The following is a 21,772-nucleotide window of genomic DNA, read 5'->3' as shown; positions in this document are numbered from 1 at the left end:
GAAAGGTCATATCCCTTGCATGTGTGAATGATAATATGTCCTGAAAGCTTCTAGTCTTGTTCAGTCTAATTAGATTTAAAACAAGTTGACCACTACTAGGATAGAATGACTGAATTTGGCTGTCCAAAGCCACATTTGCCCAGTGAGCTCTATTCTTTGAACCATTAATAGAAAATCCAGTTACCCTATTTCCAGGAGTTAGAGATATTATTTTAGGTCACTAAAGTTTAAAAATTGCTAGTCAACATGAAAATTGAAATCCATCAGCAGATATTAAGTACCTATTATATGCTGACAAATAATAATTGCCACTGCTGTTTTTGATGCTAGGAGAGGAATAAAATGTACCAAGTCCAAAATATAAGCATTTCTCATGTAATACCACCCTCTCTAACCAAACTAATAATAATAATAATAATAATAATAAGCATAGGGAATAGTATTAGGGAAGGGGATGACTTAAGGGCAGAAATGGGAGCTACAAGTTGAAGAAACCTGAAAATATCCCAATTCTGATGTTGTCCCTCAATGGATGAAACTCTGTTTCTGAGAAAGTAGCTTAAGAAGTTAAAGGAGCTCTTTTTCTCCCCACTCTTCACTTCCCCCACAGACCAATGCAGAGTATGGAATGTAAGTCCACAAACCGCCACATCGCCACTCTTTACCTTGTGAGGAGGCCAAAAATGTTTAGCTATGTCAGTGGGTCCAATAGCCAAACCTCATACTTTTACGCATAAATAATTGGGAGTATGTGTAAGACTCTGTCCTCAGGGTTTTCAGGGGCTGGGAGGATGTAAATCATCTTAGAGTGCTGAATAAATGCAGATTGATAAAGAAATATACACAAGTTTACACATATAAATTCAGATATTAATATGCTGGAGCATTTTCTCCAGCAACCTACAAATAACAACTGAACCTCAAATATTTTGGGGAAAAAGATTTATAAATCCAGCAACAGTTTCTTTGCTGTTTCTCCCTTAGGAGCTACAACTGTTGATTTTTATGTCTTCTAGCAGCAGCTCAGCTAGTAGTCTGTAAGCTCCAGCAGCTTGAATAAGGAGATTCAATCTGAAAGTGTGAAGGCATAATCCCAAAAACAGTTTTTACAATTTAGAAAGTTCTAGTCTCATTCCATGAAAGCTCCCCAAAGAAAGAAAAAACTCCTCTTGAGAAAAAAATTTTTTTGGCCAGAGACCCTTATTTTATTCTCCAAAGAGGTCTCTTAAAGCAGATTTTTCTAGGTTTATTTACAATGTTAGTTCTGAACATATTTTTGGCTCATAGACTGTGTTGAGAATCTGGTTGAATTTATGGATCTTATTCCTTAGAAAAAAATGCACACATATACAAATGTACATAATTTTGCTCAGTTCACAATCTGAGAGGTTTCATATATTTCCAGAAGCCCATCTCTGGGTGTCATTAACCATCAGTGGCCCCCAAATTAAGAGTACCTCCTCTAAAGTTGAGAATCGAACAGAGAAAGATGCATAAGAAGAGAAAAAGTAGGGTATATAACAGCACTTTCAAGTAAAACGGAAATGCAAAACATGTAAGCATTTTTAAAACTATAGATGTGATAGCCCTATCCTAGGAACAAAACAAAGCAAAACAAAAAATATAATGAAAGGACTTGTCACAAAACTATGAGCTTTTTACTTTGCAAAAATAAAAGCAGAATATGTTTAAAGATATTCTTTCAGAATGTGAAAACTGTGACCCTTGGCTGCTATCATTTTTTTCTATTTTTCTTGCCAAACAAATGTTATGAAAGAATATCTGCAGGCCTTCACTCTACCCTGAGGGTTAAAACATGTACAGGATGGAAACTATCAGAGTGCTGAGGTTGGCAGACTCATCTGCCTTGCTAAAGCTTCTAGAGGCCTTCAAGGGCTCTAGGGATGAGGGAGTTGTCTTTTTCAGAGAGAATCAGGCCACAAAAAATGTGTCCAAGTCTTCAGAACTATTCAGCCATGGCAGGAGATACAAGTAGAAAAAAAGTTATTCAGTGCAGATCCCTTGGTCTCAAAATGCTGTATTTTACATTAAGAGCATCTCCAGGAAATACTCTTGCCAGCACAAATAATCAGGACTCCTTCTCAATTGAAGAAGCTGGGAATACAACAGCAGACACATTATATCTTGTAAGGAGATAGATGATTGAGACTTTGAGACAGGATACTTTGGGGCTAAAATTTTCAAAAAAAATTTTATGACAGCTGAAATCATCATCATCAGATATGACCAGGTTTCCAAATGTCTTTTCAATATTCTCCTGCTCCCAGGAAAAGCAACACCATACTGTCTTTTGTATAATGGTCTCAACATATTCTTTTCAGTTCCTCTTATAGGACTTGTATTTTTTTTTCTTTCTTTATTTTTTATTTTTTTATTGCTTAAAGTATTATAAAGGGTATTACATATGTGTCCTTTTTTTTCCCCCCGCCCTTGACAATCCCCTGGCTTCCCCTACCCCCGAGTGTCTTATGTCCATTGGTTATACTTATATGCATGCATACAAGTCCTTCGGTTGATCTCTTACCCCCCTCTCTCTTGCCCTCCAACCCTCGCCGGCCTTCCCACTGCAGTTTGACAATCTGTTTGAGGCAGCTCTGCCTCTGTATCTATTATTGTTCAAAAGTTTATAATGGTCTCTATTATCCATGAATGAGTGAGATCATGCAGTATTTTTCCTTCATTGACTGGCTTATTTCACTTAGCATAATGCTCTCCAGTTCCATTCATGCCATTGCAAATGGTAAGAGTTCCTTCTTTTTTACAGAAGCATAGTATTCCATCGTGTAGATGTACCACAGTTTTCTAATCCATTCATCTACTGATGGGCACTTAGGCTGTTTCCAGATCTTAGCTAACGTGAATTGTGCTGCTATGAACATACGGGTGCACATATCCTTTCTGATTGGTGTCTCTGGTTTCTTGGGATATATTCCTAGAAGTGGGATCACAGGGTCAAATGGGAGTTCCATTTTTAGTTTTTTGAGGAAACTCCATACTGTCTTCCACAGTGGCTGCACCAGTCTGCACTCCCACCAGCAGTGCACAAGTGTTCCTTTTTCTCCACATCCTCTCCAGCACTTGTCGTTTGTTGATTTGTTGATGATAGCCAGTCTGACAGGTGGGAGATGGTACCTCGTTGTTTTGATTTGCATCTCTCTGATGATTAGTGACTTTGAGCATGTTTTCATGTCTCTTGGCTTTCTGAATGTCCTCTTTTGAAAGGTGTCTATTTAGGTCCTTTGCCCATTTTTTGATTGGATTGTTTATCTTCCTTTTGTTAAGTTGTATGAGTTCCCTATAAATTTTGGAGATTAGGCCCTTATCAGATATGACATCAGCAAATATGTTTTCCCGTGCAGTGGGTTTTCTTGTTGTTTTGTTGATGGTTTCTTTTGCTGTGCAGAAGCTTTTTATTTTGATGTAGTCCCATTTGTACATTTTCTCTTTAGTTTCAAGTGCCCTAGGAGTTGTATCAGTAAAGAAATTGCTTCGGCATATGTCTGAGATTTTGTTGCCTTTGGATTCTTCTAGAATTTTTATGGTTTCCCATCGTACATTTAAGTCCTTTAACCATTTTGAGTTTATTTTTGTGTATGGTGTAAGTTGGTGGTCTAGTTTCATTTTCTTGCATATATCTGTCCAATTTTCCCAACACCATTTATTGAAGAGGCTATCTTGGCTACATTGTATGTTCTTGCCTCCTTTGTCAAATATTAATTGAGCATATTGGTTCGGGCCGATTTCTGGGCTCTCTATTCTATTCCATTGATCTATATGTCTGTTCTTGTGCCAGTACCAGGCAGTTTTGAGAACAGTGGCTTTGTAATACAGCTTGATATCTGGTATTGAGATCCCACCTACTTTGTTCTTTTTCAGGATCACTGCAGCTATTCGGGGTCTTTTTTTATTCCAGATGAATTTTTGGAGAGTTCGTTCTTGATCTGTGAAGTATGCCCTTGGTATTTTCATGGGAAGTGCGTTGAATTTATAGATTGCTTTGGGTAGTATGGACATTTTAATGATGTTGACTCTACCAATCCATGAACATGGTATGTTCTTCCATCTGTTTATGTCTTCTTCTATCTCTTTTTTCAACATCCTGTAGTTTTCTGAGTAGAGGTCTTTTACCTTTTTAGTTAAGTTTATTCCTAGGTAGCTTAATTTTTTTGGTGCGATGGTAAATGGGATTGTTTTTATAATCTCTCTTTCTGCAAGGTCACTATTGTTGTATAGAAATGCCTCAGATTTCTTGGGGTTAATTTTGTATCCTGCTACATTGCCAAATTCTTGTATTAAGTCTAGGAGTTTTTTGATGGAGTCTCTAGGGTTTTGTATGTATAATATCATGTCAAAATAAGAAACGACAGTTTTGCTTCCTCTTTTCCAATTTGGATGCCTTTTATTTCTTCTTCTTCTCTAATTGCAATGGCTAATACTTCCAGTACTATGTTGAATAGGAGTGGTGAGAGTGGACATCCCTGTCTTGTTCCTGTTCTTAGGGGAAATGGTGTTAGTTTTTGTCCATTGAGTATAATGTTGGCTGTGGGCCTGTCATATATGGCTTTTATTATGTTGAGGTATGATCCTTCTACTCCCACCTTCCTGAGAGTTTTTATGAAAAATGGGTGTTGGATTTTGTCAAACGCTTTTTCTGCATCAATTGATATGACCATGTGGTTTTTTTCTTTCAATTTGTTTATGTTATATATCACGTTTATTGATTTGTGGATATTGTACCATCCTTGCATCCCTGGGATAAATCCTACTTGGTCGTGGTGTATGATCTTTCTGATGTACTGCTGGATCCGATTTGCTAGAATTTTGTTGAGGATTTTGGCATCTATGTTAATGAGGGATATTGGCCTGTAATTCTCTTTCATTGTGTTGTCTTTACCTGCTTTTGGTATTAGGGTGATGCTGGCTTCATAGAATGAGCTTGGAAGTGTTCCTTCCTCTTGAATTTTTTTGTAGTAGTCTGAGGAGGATAGGTTTTAGTTCTTCCTTGAATGTTTGGTAAAACTCCCCTGTGAAGCCATCTGGTCCTGGGCTTTTGTTTGCTGGAAGCTTTTTGATGACTGCTTCAATTTCTTCCATAGTTATTTGCCTATTGAGATTTTTAGATTCTTCCTGATTGAGTTTTGAAATGTTGTATTTTTCCAGGAATTTGTCCACTTCCTCCGGGTTGTCTAGTTTGTTGGAGTAGAGCTGTCCATAATATTTTTTAACAATCATTTGTATTTCTGTGGCGTCTGTTGTTATTTCACCTCTATCGTTTCTGATTTTGTTTATTTTGATCCTCTCTCTTTGCTTCTTGATGAGCCTGGCTAGAGGTTTGTCAATCTTGTTTATCCTTTCAAAGGACCAGCTCTTGCTTTCATTGATTTTCTGTATTGTTTTTTTGGTCTCTATTTCATTTATTTCTGCTCTAATCTTTATTATCTCCTTCCTTCTGCTCACTCTGGGGTTTTCTTGTTGCTCTCTTTCTAATTCTTTGAGTTGTAGAGTTAGATGATTTACTACCATTTTTTCTTGTTTTTTTGAGATAGGCCTGTAGAGCTATAAACTTCACTCTCAGGAATGCTTTCATTGCATCCCATAGGTTTTGGATTGTTGTGTTTTCATTGTCATTAGTTTCCAGGATGTTTTTAATTTCTTCTTTGATCTCATTGGTAACCCAATCAATATTTAATAACGTGCTATTCAGCTTCCAAGTGTTTGAGTATTTTGGGTTGTTTGTATTGTAGTTTATTTCTAATATTATGACATCGTGGTCTGAGAAGATGCTTGGTATGATTTCAATTTTCTTGAATTTGGGGAGACTTTGTTTGTGACCCAATATGTGGTCTATTTTTGAATCTGTCCCATGAGCCCTTGAGTAGAATGTATATTCCATGGCTTTGGGGTGAAGTGTTCTGAAGATGTCAATTAAGTCCATCTGATCTAGTGAGTCATTTAGGATTGCTGTTTCTTTGCTGATTGTTTGTCTAGAGGATTTATCCAGTGATGTCAGTGGTGTATTAAAGTCCCCTACTATGATTGTATTGTTGTCGATCTCTCCTTTGATATCTTCCAGGAGTTTTTTTTTAATGTATTTTTGTGCTCCTGCATTGGGTGCATATATGTTTACCAGGGTTATATCTTCTTGTTGTATTCATTCCTTTAGTATTATGAAGTGGCCTTCCTTATCTCTTGTTATGGCCTTCACTTTGAGGTCTATTTTGTCTGATATAAGTATTGCTACCCCAGCTTTCTTTTCCTTTCCATTTACCTAAACGACATTTTCCCATCCCTTCACTTTCAGTCTGTGTGAGTCCCTTCTAATGAGGTGGGTCTCTTGTAGACAGCAAATCTATGGGTCATGTTTTTTTATCCATTCAGCTACTCGATGTCTTTTGGTTGGAGCATTTAGTCTGTTTATGTTTAAAGTTATTATTGAAAGGTACTTGTTTGTAGCCATTTCTTTTTTTGTGTGGCTGTTTTCTTTCTGAGCTTTTTATTTCTTCTTTTTATACCAGTCCCTTTAGCATTCCTTGCATTGCTGGCTTGGTGGTGATAAACTCCCTTAGCCTTTTTTTGTCTGTGAAGCTTCTTATTTCCCCTTCAATTTTGAATGATAGCCTTGCTGGATAGAATATTCTTAGATTCAGTCCTTTGCTTTGCATCACTTTAAAATTTCTGTTCTTTCTTTTATGGCTTGATGTGTTTCTGTTGAGAAATCATTTGATAATCTAATGGGAGATCCCTTGTATGTAACTTTCCGTCTCTCTCCTCTCTCTTGCAGCCTGTAAGATTCTCTCTTTGTCCTGAACATTTGCCATGATAATTATGATGTGTCTTGGTGTGGGTCTTTTCGGGTTCACCTTGTTTGGGACTCTTTGGGCTTGTGTGAATTTTTTCTTCCCCACCTCAGGGAAGTTTTCTCATATTATTTCTTCAAATAGGTTTTCTAATCCTTGTTCATCTTTCTGTTGTTCTGGCACCCCTATTATTCGTATGTTGTTTCATTTCATGTTGTCCCAAAGCTCCCTTAGGCTCTCCTCCTGTCTTTTAATTTTTTTCTCCAATTGCAGTACAGTTTGGGTGTGTTTTGCTTCCTTGTCTTCTAATTCACTAATTCAGTCCTCTGCTTCTCCTAGTCTACTGTTGATACTTTCAATGGTGTTTTTTATTGCAGTTATATCGCTCTTCATTTCTTCTTGGTTCTTACATAACTTATTGATTTTTTCATCTGTTTCTTCTTACATAAGTTATTGATTTTTTTCATCTGTTTCTTCTTGCTTCTTGCATAGGTACTTGATTTTTTCATCTGTTTCTTCTTGCTTCTTGCATAAGTTGTTGATTTTTTTCCTCCATCCAGTTTATGCGCTCTAGGACCCTTATTCTGAATTCTTTTTCTGTCGTGTTGCATGCCTCTGTACCACTTAGCTGTTTTTCTGGCGAGTCCTTTTCTTTCCTTTGGGGGTTTCTTTGTCTACCCATGTTTGATCTCACTGACATATCTAGACGTTGAGTCATTCAGTGGCTGCTCCCTGGGTGGCTGTGGCTCCTTGGGCTGTTGTTGCTCCTCTGGCAGTTGTGGTAGCAGCTGCTCCTCAGTTGGCAGCAGCTCCTCTGGTGGGTGCTGTTCACAGCTGTGGTGGCTTTTCTGGCTGGTGCAGGGAGGCTTCATGTACAGCTGCTGTTCCTCAGACAGAGGGTGTGGTGCTCACGAGGCTGCTGTTGCTTGGATCTTTCCCGGGGAGTTCTGCCCTTCCTGGCTGCAAACCGTCTCACCAGCTGAGTAATTTTGCCAATTCAGTGTGGGTGTTATTAGTTTCAGTTGCTTACTCCATTTGCTCCAGGACATGACCTGGGACGCGTCTGCCTATATCGCCGCCATCTTCTCCCAGGACTTGTACTTTTCTAAGAAGAAAGGCTATAACAAAGAGCATAATGAATAAGGTTATAAGGTTTTTTAACCTTAAGGAGTTCACAGTCCAGTCTAGTAGTGAAAATAGAAGTGCAACTAAATAGTCACAATTGTGTCCTAGGTAAATTAATAGTAGTATATGCAAGATATTAGGTAGAACAGCAAAAGAAGAAACTAAGTCTTCTTGAGGAAGTGACACTTGGATTTGAGTCTATTTAAAAGAAGAATAGAAGTTTGCTTAGTGACCAAGGAGAAGAAGGACATTCCAAGCAAAAAGGTACAGAAATAACAAAGAAATCAAGAAATGAAATAACATACATATCTGGATAAGTGAAAATGGGATATTAATGGAGCATAACATATACCAAGTTAAACAGAAGAAAGTTAGTGTTTCAGATCCATTGATTTTTCAATGGCCATAATCTATGACACCCAAGAGATTTATATAATTAGGGATGAGGTTGACCTAAATGACCTTAAGAAGCTTTTAACTTGATATAGGGGCTGTCAAATGGCAAACACTACTTTTAAAAAATGCATATCTATATCTCAAAAAGATATATTTTAGTATATTCTGCCCCCTAAACCCAGATCTTTCCAGAGTGTAACCTCAGTGCTGAAACACAGATTTTTGCAAAAACAACATCAATAGTGAGTGCTTACCACCTTTTAAAGAAGTCAGTAGAGTTCCCTGCTAAAGCAGTAAGAGAAAATTCTTATTTTTTAATTTATTGTTAACACTATTACCAATGTCCCCCATTCCTCCCTTTTACCAACCTACACTCAGCCCCTGCCCTTCAACTTTTTTCTTACATTTTTGAGGTGAAATTTATGTAAAAAGAAATTAACCATTTAGAGTGACATTTTTATATTTATAATGTCAAATGACCAACACCTTTATCTAGTTACAAAATATTTTTATCACACCAAAAGAAAACCTCATAGTCACAAAGTGGTCATTTCTTCTTCCCTCCTTCCCCCAGTTTCGAGAAACCAGTCTGCTTCCTGTCTCTATGTATGTGCCTATTGTGGATATTTCATAAAAATTGAGCCATTCAATATATGCACTTTTGCATCTGGCATATTTTACTCAGTATTACATTTGTGAGGTTCATCAATATTATAGTGTGTATTAGTACTTCATTTCTCTTTTTTTTTAATATATTTTTATTGATTAAGATATTACATATGTGTCCTTGTCCCCACGTTAACCTCTACCCCCCCCCCGCCTCATGCCCTCACCCCCCCCCCGCCCTGTTGTCCGTGTCCATTGGTTAGGCCTATATGTCTGCATGTAAGTCCTTTGGTTGATCTTTCCCCCTTACCCCCACACTTCCCTACCCTCCCTCCAAAGCCCAACAGTCCAATCAATGCCTCTCCGTCTCTGGATCAGTCCTTGTTCATCAGCTTATGTTGTTCATTATATTCCACAAATGAGTGAGATCATGTGGTATTTATCCGCTCTCCAGTTCCATCCATGCTGTGGCAAATGGTAAGAGTTCCTTTTTCTTCTTCCTCTTCTTAAAGAATACCTTTCAGCATTTCATATAATGCTGGTTTGGTGGTGATGAACTCCTTTAGCTTTTTCTTATCCGTGAAGCTCTTTCTCTGACCTTCTATTCTGAATGATAGCTTTGCTGGATAAAGTAATCTTGGTTGCAGGTTCATGCTATTCATCACTTTGAATATTTCTTGCCACTCCCTTCTGGCCTGCATGGTTTCTGTTGAGAAATCAGCTGACAGTCGTATGGGTACTCCCTTGTAGGTAACTGACTGTCTTTCTCTTGCTGCTTTTAAGATTCTCTCTTTGTCTTTTGCTCTTGGCATTTTAATTATGATGTGTCTTGGTGTGGTCCTCTTTGGATTCCTTTTGTTTGGGGTTCTCTGCACTTCCTGGACTTGGAAGTCTATTTCTTTCACCAGGTGGGGGAAGTTTTCTGTCATTATTTCTTCAAATAGGTTTTCAATATCTTGCCCTCTCTCTTCTTCTGGTACCCCTATAATTCTGATGTTGGTACGCTTGAAGTTGTCCCAGAGGCTCCTTACACTATCTTCATATTTTTGGAATCTCTTTTCTTTTTTCTTTTTCGGTTGGGTATTTTTTGTTTCTTTGTATTTCAAATCTTTGACTTGATTTTTGGGATCCTCTTGTCTGCTGCTGGATCTCTGTAAATTATTCTTTATTTCAGTCAGTGTATGCTTAATTTCTAGTTGGTCCTTTTTCATGTCCTCCATGGTCTCACTATACTTATTGAGGGACTCATTAAATTTATCGGCGGTTTCCATAAAATTCTTGAAAAACCTTATAAACGTGGCCTTGAACTCTATATCCAGTCGTTTGCTTTCCTCCATTTCTGCCATTTGTGACCTGTTTCTTTGTCTCCGCATTTTGGCTGCTTCCCTGTGTTGATAGAGTGGCTTTGTGTTCTAGGTGTCCTGTAGGGCCCAGTGGCTCAGCCTCCCCAGTTACCTGAGGTGGACACTCTTGGTGCACCCCCTCGTGGGCTTTGTGCACAGTCTTGTTGTAGCTATGCCTTGGTTGTTGTAGGATCACTGGGAGGAATTGACCTCCAGGGCAATTGTCAGCGAGAATCAGCTGCCCTGATGATGCTCAGCTGTGTAGCAATGCAAGCCGCTGTGGGGCCTGGGCCTTCTCTTGGAAGCTCTGAGTCTATCTGGCCCGGCTGTGGTTAGGTAATTACAGGTTGCAAATGGCCGGGGCATTCATATGCAAAAGCCTCTGCCGAAGCCTGGGCGGGGCGGGGTCTCAAGGAATCAAAGGGCTGAGAAAGCAGCTATGGCGGAGCCTCAGCCCTGCCCTAAGGAGTCGCGAGTCCCAGTGTCCCGGCAACGGCTGCAAGCACCTCTGAGGGAAAGCCGCTCTCAAGCTCGCCCGCTGCCAGACAGTCCAGTATCTCCCCGCATGAGCCCTGGGTCCCCAGAGACTTCCCGGAACCGGATTTCAGAGGTGTCGGGAGCTTGTGTCTCCCTCCGGATTCAAAAAGACAGCCGCGTCCTCAGGTGCCAGACCCTTTCCGCGCGCGCGAGCCCCCGTACCTCTGCACGCCACCTCCGCAGCTCCTCCCGCTCGCAGTGTGCTTTTCTTTCTTTCTAGTTGTAGAATTTACACTCAGCCAGCCCTCCTGTAGTTCTGGATGATGTCCACCTTGTGTTTTTGATGCATTTATCGATTGTTGTGGGAAGCAGAAATTTCCCGGTGTTTATCTATGCCGCCATCTTAGTTTCTCTTCATTTCTCTTAATGACTGAATAACATTCCATTTTATGGATATACCACATTCTGTTTTTCCTCTTACCAGCTAGTGGATATTTGGGTTCTTTCCATCTTATGGTTATTGTGAAGAGTGCTGCTATGCACATTCATGTACAGGATTTTTTTTAACACCTGTTCTCAATTCTTTGAGGGTGTATACCTAGGAAAGAAATTGCTGGTTCACATGGTAATTCCATGGTTAACTTTTTGAGGAATGGCTAAACTGTTTCCACAGTAGCTGCACCATTTTACATTCCTACCAGCAATGTATGAGGGTTCAAATTTCTCTCAACAACATTTGCTATTTTTAACCTTGGCCATCCTTGGGGGTATGAATAAGATAGAACTTGTGAAAATATAAGACAGGGAGAGAAAATGTACTGCAAATCCTCTTTGTCTGTATATCATACCAATTAGGGAAATGGTTGGTCTCTGCCAAGAGCATTAAAACACATAGAGAGTTTGCAACATTGCTGAATATCATGATAATTTCTGAGTCACAAATGTTCTTTTAAGAATATTCTGTTGCCCTAACTGGTTTGGCTCAGTGGATAGAGCATCGGCCTGTGGACTGAAGGGTCCCAGGTTCGATTCCAGTCAAGGGCATGTACCTTGGTTGCGGGCACATCCCCAGTGGGGAGTGTGCAGGAGGCAGCTGATCGATGTTCCTCTCTCATCGATGTTTCTAACTCTCTATCCCTCTCCCTTCCTCTCTGTAAAAAATCAATCTACACTAATAAAAGAGAAACATGGTAATTGGCGTACGACCACTACCCTTTTCATTGGCTAATCAGCGAGATATGCAAATTAACTGTCAGCCAAGATGGCGGCCGGCAGCCAGGCAGCTTGAAACTAACATGAGGCTTGGTTGCCTCAGTGACGAAGGGTCGTTGGAGGAAACCAACGTTCCCCGCCTGCAGCTGCAGGCCTCTGAGCGGGCAGTTTAAGAAACATTGTAACAAATACCGCCGGACTTCAGCCAGCAGATTCGCAACATTGTAAACAAAGGCCAGAAACCTACTTTCAGCCCGCGGAGGCCTAAGAGCTGGAGCCAAGCCTCAAGGTAAAGCTGGCCCAGAATAAAAAAAAAAAGAAAAAAAGGAGCGGTTGGGAACTTCAGTCACACCCAGCCTGAAAACAGCCCTCAGCCCCTCACCCAGACTGGCCAGGCACCCCAGTGGGGACCCCCACCCTGATCCAGGACACCTTTCAGGGCAAACCAGCCGTCCCCACCCATGCACCAGGCCTCTACTCTATATAGTAAAAGGGTAATATGCCTCCCGGCACTGGGATCAGCGTGACAGGGGGCAGCGCTCAAACCCCCTGATCGCCCTGCGGCTCTGTGTGTGACAGGAGACGGGGCCCCAACCCCCTGAGCAGCCCTGCTCTGTGCCTGATAGGGGGGATCTCCCTAGCCCACCCCCCACGGGCCCTGCTCTGTGTCTGATGGGGTAGAGCCATAACCTCCCCATCGGCCCTGCCCTGAGTGTGAGAGTGGCAGCACCCCAACCCCCTGATGGGCCCTGCTCTGTGTGTGACGGGGGCAGCGCCCCAACCCCCTGATTGGCCCTGCTCTGTGCGTGACAGGGGGTGGCGCCGCAACCTCCCCATCGACCCTGCCTTGAGTGTGACAGGGGACGGTGCCCCAACCCCCCAATTGGCCCTACCCTGAGCGTGACTGAGGGTGGCATCACAACCTCCCAATCTGCCCTGCTCTGTGCATGACGGGGTGGCGCCCTAACTCCCCAATTGGCCCTGCTCTGAGCCTGACCAGGGGCTGCACCTAGGGATTGGGCCTGCCCTCTGCCACCCAGGAGAAGGCCTAAGCCAGAAGGTCGTTATCTCCCGAGAGGTCCCAGACTGCAAGAGGGCACAGGCCAGGCTGAGGGACCCTCCCCCCCGCCCCAGTGCACAAATTTTTGTGCACCGGGCCTCTAGTAAAATATATTTAAAAATAAAAAGAATATTCTGTTGTCCTAACTGGTTTGGCTCAATGGATAGAGCGTCAGCCTGAGGACTAAACGGTCCCAGGTTCAACTCCGGTCGTGGGCATGTACCTTGGTCACGGGCACATCCCAGTAGGGGTTGTGCAGGAGGCAGCTGATCAATGTTTCTCTCTCGTGGATGTTTCTAACTCTCTATCCCTCTCCCTTCTCTGTAAAAATCAATAAAATATATTTAAAAAATAATATTCTGTTAATTCATCCTTGGGAAAAATATATATTTAAACCAAACATTCAAAAGAAGAATATGGTGTAAAAAGAAGAAATAAAAATGGAAGAACACAGGGACAAAAAATAAATATGGGTACAAACAAGTACCCATCAATAATAACTTTAAACATAAATGGACTAAACACTCCAGTCAAAAGACATCGAGTGGTTGAATGGATAAAAAAACACGGCTCATATACATGCTGTCTACAAGAGAGCCACCTCAGAACAAAGGATTCACAAGACCGAAAGTGAAGGGATGGAAAAATATCATTAAGGCAAATGGAAATGAAAAAAAAAAAAAAAAAAAAAGCTGGGGTAGCAATACCTATATCTGAAAAAATAGACCTCAAAGTGAAGGTCATAATAAGAGATAAGGGACACCACTTTATAATACTAAAGGGATTGATACAACAGGAGGATAAAACCCTGATAAACATATATGCACCCAATGCAGGAGCACCCAAGTACAAAAAATACCACAACAAAATAAAACAAAAAAAAAACCTCCTGAAAGATATCAAGGGAGAGATCGACAATAATACAATCATGGTAGGGGACTTTAATACACCACTGACATTTCACACCAAAGCCATGGAATATATGTTCTTCTCAAGTGCACATGGGACACTTTCAAAGATATACCACATATTGGGTCACAAGCAAAATCTCTTCAAATTCAATAAGTTTGAAATCATACCAAGCATCTTCTCAGACAACAATGGCATATTATTAGAAATAAACTACAATAAAAACAATCAAAAAATTAAAACTCTTGGAAGCTGAATAGCAGTTTATTAAACAATGATTGGGTTACCAAAGAGATCAAAGAAGAAATTAAAAACATCCTGGAAAAGAATGACAATAAAATCACAACAATCCAAAATCTATGGGATGCAATGAGAGCAGTCCTGAGAGGGAAGTTTATAGCTCTACAGGCCTACCTCAAAAAAGAAGAAAAAATGGTAGTAAATCATCTAACTATACAACTTAAATAATTAGAAAGAGAGCAACAAGAAAAGTCCAGAGTGAGCAGAAGGAAGGTGATAATAAAGATCAGAGCAAAAATAAATGACATGGAGACAAAAAAAATACAAAAGATCAATGAAACCAAGAGCTGGTTCTTTGAAAAGATAAACAAGATTGATGAACCTCTAGCCAGGCTCATCAAGAAGCAAAGAGAGAGGACCCAAACAAACAGAATCAGAAATGAAAGAGGTGAAATAACAACAGACCCGACAGAAATGCAATGGATTGTTAAAAAATACTATGAACAACTCTATTCCAACAAACTAGACAACGTGGAGGAAATGGACATATTCCTAGAAAAATACAACCTTCCAAAACTCGAGCAGGAGGAATCCAAATATCTCAATAGGCTGATAACTATGGAGGAAATTGATGCAGTCATCAAAAAGCTTCCAGCAAACAAAAGCCTGGGTCCAGATGGCTTCACAGGGGAGTTTTACCAAACATTCAAGGAAGAGCAGAAACCTATACCCCTCAGACTATACCAAAAAAATTCAAGAGGAAGGAACACTTCCAATCTCATGCTATCAAGCCAGCATTACCCTAATACCAAAACCAGATAAAGACAACACGATGAAAGAGAATTACAGGCCAATATCCCTCATGAACATAGATCCTCAACAAAATTCTAGCAAATCGGATCCAGCATTACATCAGAAAGATATACACCATGACCAAGTAGGATTTATCCTGAGGATGCAAGGATGGTACAATATTTTCAAATCAATAAACGTGATATATCACATAAACAAATTGAAAGATAAAAATCACATAGTTATATCAATTGATGCAGAAAAAGCATTTGACAAAATCCAACACCCTTTCTTGATAAACACCCTCAGCAAAATGGGAATAGAGGGATCGTACTTGAACATGATAAAAGCCATATATGACAAACAAACAGCCAACATCATACTCAATGAGCAAAATCTAAAACCATTTCACCTAAGAACAGGAACAAGATGGGGATGTCTACTGTCACCACTCCTGTTTGACATATTTCTGGAAGTGCTAGCCATAGCAATTAGACAAGAAGAAGAAATAAAATGTATCCATATTGGAAAAGAAAACATAAAACTGTTATTATTCGCAGATGACATGATACTGCACATAGAAAACCCTAAAGACTCCATCAAAATTATTAGACTTAATACATGAATTCACCAATGTAGCAGGATACATAATTAAAGCCATGAAATCTATGGCATTTCTATACACCAATGGTTAACTAACAGAAAGAGTGACTAAAAAAACAATTGCATTTACTATCACACCAAAAAAAAAAAACTTAAGATACCTTGGAATAAACTTAACTAAAGAGATAAAAGACCTGTACTCTGAAAACTACAGGACACTGAAAAAAGAGATAGAAGAAGATATAAACAGATAGAAGAACATACTGTGTTTATAGATTGGTAGAATCAACATCATTAAACTGTCCATACTACCCAAAGCTATCTATAGATTCAATGCAGTCTCCATTAAAATAACAATGGCATATTTCACAGACCTAAAATGAACTCTCCAAAAATTGATCTGGAATAAAAAAGACCCCAAATAGCTGCAGCGATCCTGAGAAAGAAGAACAAAGTTGGTGTGATCTCAATACCAGATAAGCTGTATTACAAAGTCACTGTTCTCAAAACTGTCTGGTACTGGCACAAGAACAGACATATAGATCAATGGAATAGAATAGAGAACCCAGAAATCAACCCAAACCACTATGCTCAATTAACATTTGACAAGAGTCAAGAACATACAATGGAGTCAAGACAGTCTTCAATGAATGGTGCTGGGAAAATTGGAAAGATACATGACAAAAAAATGAAACTAGACCACCAACTTACACCATACACAAAAATAAGCTCAAAATGGATGAAGGACTTAAACATAAGAAGGGAAACCATAAAAATACTAGAGGAATCCACAGGCAGCAAAATCTCAGACATATGCCGAAGCAATTTCTTCACTGATTCCGCTCCTAGGGCAATAGAAACTAAAAAAAAATAAATGAATGTGACTACATCAAAATAAAAAGCTTCTGCACAGCAAAAGAAACCATCAACAAAGCAATAAGAAAGCCCACTGCATGGAACATCTTTGACAATGTTATCACCGTTAAGGGTTTAATCTCCAACATTTACAGGAAACTCATACAATTTAACAAAAGGAAGATAAACAATCCAATCAAAAAATGGGCAACAGACTTAAATAGATACTTTTCAAAAGAAGACATAAAGAAGGCAAGTGACATATGAAACTCAAAGTCACTAGTCATCTGAGAGATTCAAATCAAAACGAAAATACAGTACCATCTCATACCTGTCAGAATGGTTATTATCAACAAATCAAAGGACCAGTACTGGAGAGGATGCAGAGAAAAAGGAGCCCTGGTGCACTGCCGGTGCAAATTCAAACTGGTGCAGCCACTGTGGAGAAATGTATGGAGTTTCCTCAAAAAATTAAAAATGGAACTCCCATTTGACCCAGTGATCTCACTTCTAGAAATATATCCCAAGAAAGTAGAAACACCAATCAGAAAGGATATATGCACCCCTATGTTCATAGCAGCACAATTTACCATAGCTAAGATTTAGAGATAGCCTAAGTGCCCATCAGCAGATGAGTGGATTGAAAAACTGTGGTACATCTGCCCAATGGAATACTACACTGCTATAAAAAAAGAAGGAATTCTTACATTTGCAACAGCATGGATGGAACTGGAGAGCGTTATGCTAAGCAAAATAAGCCAGTCAGAGAAAAATAAAAATGACATGATCTCACTCATTTATGGAATATAATGAACAACATAAATTGATGAACAAAAATAGATCCAGAGACAGAGAAGCATCTATCAGATCGTCAAACCTCAGAGGGAAGGTAGGGGAGGGTGGGTGTAAGGGGGAGAGATCAACCAAAAGACTTATAAGCATCCATATAAGCCTAACCAATGGGTGTGAGGGCATGTGTGGAGGTGGGGGTGGGGGGAATGGGACGATAACGACACATATGTAATACCTTAATCAGTAAAGAAAAAAATCAAAAACACTCATAAAGTCACATAAGAAGAAAAAGCAGGAACACTATGCTCAAATCTCATGATGACAAGTTAGAACATCTTTATCCCCTATAAAATTATATTTCTTCATTAACGTTAAAGCCTACAGATGCTATTTACTCGGTCAAGAGCTCATTTTATAAAATATATAAGCCTGCTAAACCCTGAGGCAAGTTCAGGATTTCTTTATCTTCAATAAGAGCTACAATAAGTTTCCGATGATATTGATTCTGATCACACCCCTGAGGAAACTAAGCTTATTGGGTGAGGTAGAAAGCAAAGAGCTTTATAGAAAATTCTCATACTGCCGAAACCGGTTTGGCTCAGTGGATAGAGCGTCGGCCTGCGGACTGAAAGGTCCCAGGTTCGATTCCGGTCAAGGGCATGTACCTGGGTTGTGGGCACTTCCCCAGTAGGGAGTGTGCAGGAGGCAGCTGATCGATGTTTCTCTCTCATCGATGTTTCTAACTATCTCTCTCCCTTTCGCTCTGAAAAAAATCAATAAAATATATTTTAAAAAAAAAGAAAAGAAAATTCTCATACTGAGCAACCTGTGGCAAGCCAAAGCAGCTGGATGAACAGTATAGAGGAAATCATATGAACCAGGGACCAGATTATATGAAAATATCTTACTTCCAGAACACTAGTCCAGCAACATTGCCAAAACTAATTATCCCACAGGTGAGCCCAACAGCCAAAAACAGCATAAAATCTACAGAAGAAAACAAAATTTTAGCACCCCACTTTGTCCTTTACATTGTATAAATTGTGAATGATACCAATAGACAACTAATGAAGAAACTTCTAGTTATATAGTTCTTTCTATGAGTCCATATATATAACTCAAGACCTAAGGAAGACCTTCTTCAACATCAAAGAGGCAAGAAACTATAATGGAATACCGAAGAAAGGTGAGATAGGGAGGAAAAAGTTTTCACCTCTGAAGTTTTTCAGGACAAAAAAAAAAAGGTACTCATCTGTTGTCTTTATAGGACCTGCTCTGTCATAAAAATAGATGCTGCCTTCCTGCATAGAGAGGAATTTCATGGATACTTGGGAAAGTCCATCCCTGACCAAAAAAATGTACCCTCTTAGTCTGCCTTAGTACCTGAGAATTTCAACATTAGTTTAATTCTTTCAGATTTAGGCTTTATCTCCAGGGGACCTCAGAGCCAACATATTAACAAAGAAGTATAGGGTCAACATAAAAATTATTGCCTTAGAGAAATATATTAATAATAACTTTCTAAATAACATTATACTTGAATGTATATAGTGTTTACTTATGTGGATCACTATGCTACATATTTTAGGATACTATCTAATTTAATCTACACTATGAGGAAGGTAATATTATTCCTTTTTTGCCAATAGAGAGACTAAAGCCCCAAGGTTGTAAGAGATTTGGTCAAGTTCAAACAATTTGCCAGTGACAAAACCAGAACTCATTATATTAAGTAAATATGCATTTTTAAAATTTTTAAATTAAATTTTATTTTATTTTATTTTATTTTATTTTATTTTATTTTATTTTATTTTATTGTTGACATTAGTGCAGATGTCGCCAATCCCCCCTCCCCTTTACTTTCTTCCTCAAAGGTCCTAGGTCCTGCCTCTTCCCAGGCCTTCACCACACTATTGTCTGTGTCCATTGGTTCTGCATATATGTATATGACTTCTTTGGTTAATTCCTTGCCACCACCCCCTCTCTCCCAAGATATGTCAGTATGTTCCATGCTTCCATGTCTCTGGACCTATTTTGTTCCTCAGTTTATTATGTTCATTAGATTCCACTTGTGAGATCATATGATATTTGTCTTTCTCTGACTTGCTTATTTCACTCAGCATAATACTCCCTAGATCAGTGATGGCGAGCCTATGACACGTGTGTCAGAGGTGACATGTGAACTCATTTTTTTGGTTGATTTTTCTTTGTTAAATGGCATTTAAATATATAAAATAAATATCAAAAATATAAATCTTTGTTTTACTATGGTTGCAAATATCAAAAAATTTCTATATGTGACATGGCACCAGAGTTAAGTTAGGGTTTTTCAAAATGCTGACACGCCGAGCTCAAAAGGTTCGCTATCACTGCCCTAGATCCATCCATGCTACCCCTTGCTGTTGCAAAGCTAATTTTCCTACAACCATCAGGTGGTCATAATAATCTGGTCACTCAGTATTATGTCCATTCACCTATTTTTAAAAATAGTCTTATTGCTGTTTTTGAGAGAGAGAGAAGAAGGGAGAGGGAGAAACAAACATCAATGTGAGAGCCCATCAATGGGCTGTGTCCCATATGCTCCCAACTGGGAACCTAGCCACAACCTAGGCATGTGCTGTGGCCAGGAATCAAATAGGCAACCTTTTGGTGCATGGGGCGATGCCCTACCTACTGAGTCACACTCACCAGAGCCCATTAACCTACTAATGGAGAACTAGGTCACTTCCATATCTTATTATAAATAATTGTTCAATGAATATAAGTGCATACAACTTTTCAAATTAATATTTAATTTTTTCAGATAAATACCCAGAAGTAGAAGTGCTAGATCATGTTAGTTCGATTTTTAATTTTTTAATTTTTTGAAAAATTTCCATACTGATTTTCATAGTGTCTGCACCATTTTACATTCCCATAAATATTTCACAAAGATTTCATTTTCTTCACCTTCTCCAGAACACTTGTTACTTTTTGTTTTATAGATACTTGCCATTCTAAAAGTTTTGAAGTGATATCTCATTGTGGTTTTGATTGGCAATTCCCTGGTGATTAGTGAAGTTGAGCATCGTTTCATGTACCTGTTGACTATTTGAAAATCTTCAGTAAAATGTCTATTCAGATCTTCTGTCCACATCTTAATCAAATTAATTGATTGTTTTAAAAATTATCTTTATTGTTGAATATGTTACCAATGTCACCTTTTATTTCCTCATTGACAACTTCTAGCTCCCACCACCCCCACCCCCCCGCCCCAGGCCTTCACCACAGTATTTTCTGTGTCCATAGGTTATGCATATCTATAATAATAGAAGTGTAATATGCTAATTATACAAGACATCCTCCTTAGATGACCTTCTGGATGAAGCTGGGGCTGTGAGGGAAGCCCAGGTTCCAGGTGCCTGCAGGTGGCTGGAGAGAAGCCTGGGTCGTGGGTGCCAGAAGGAAGCAGGTTCGATTCCGGTCAAGGGCGTGTACCTCGGTTGCAGGCATATCCCCAGTAGAGGATGTGCAGGAGGCAGCTGATCGATGTTTCTCTCTCATCGATGTTTCTAACTCTCTATCTCTCTCCCTTCCTCTCTGTAAAAAATCAATAAAATATATTAAAAAAAAACAACAACAAAAAAAACAAAAACAAAAACAAACCTGGGACCCTTGAGTCCACAGGCCGACGCTCCATCCACTGGGCCAAACAGGCTAGGGCGGTGTATGATCATTTTAATATAATTTGCAATCTGATTTGCTAAATTTTTTTTAGGATTTTACCATCTATGTTCATCAGAGATATTGGCCTGCAATTTTCTTTATTTGTGGTGTCTTTATCTGGTTTTGTAATTAGGATAATGCTGGCTTCATTAAAAGAGCTTGGAAGTGTTCCTTCCTCTTGGATATTTTAGAATAGTTTGAGGAGTGTATGTGTTGGTTATCCTTTGAATGTTTGGTAAAACTCTCCTGTGAAGCTGTCCAGAGCAGGACTTTAGTTTGCTTGAAGTTTTTTTGTTTTTCATGTTTTTTGTTTGTTTGTTTGTTTTGTTTTGTTTTGTTTTTCTGCTTCCATTTCATCAGTTGTTATTGGCTTATTCAGGTTTTCTGATTCTTCCTGATTCAGTTTTAGAAGATTGCATATTTCTAGGAATTTGTCTATTTCATCCACATTGTCCAACTTGTTGGCATATAGTTGTTCATAGTATTTTCTTACAATCCTTTGTATTTCTGTGGTGTCAGTTGTTACTTCACCACTTTCATTTCAGATTTTATTTTTGGGGGGTCCTCTCTCTTTGTTCCTTGATGAGTCCAGCTTAAGGTTCTTCATTCTTGTTTATCTTTTCAAAGAATCAGCTCTTGATTTCATTGATCTTTTGTATTTTTTTTTAGGCTCTATGTCATTTATTTCTGCTCTGATCTTTATTATTTCATTCCTTTTACTTACTCTGGGATTTTCTTGTTGTTTTTTAATTCTTTAAGTTATAGGATTAGATAGTTTACTAATAATTTTTCTTATTTTTTGAAGTAGTCCTGTAGTGCTATGATCTTTCCTCTCTGGA

Source organism: Myotis myotis, unplaced genomic scaffold, assembly GCF_014108235.1.
Source record: "Myotis myotis isolate mMyoMyo1 unplaced genomic scaffold, mMyoMyo1.p scaffold_m19_p_4, whole genome shotgun sequence".
Lineage (NCBI taxonomy): Eukaryota > Metazoa > Chordata > Mammalia > Chiroptera > Vespertilionidae > Myotis > Myotis myotis.
The sequence above is the reverse complement of the archived record's forward strand: the minus strand, read 5'-3'. Positions refer to the sequence as shown.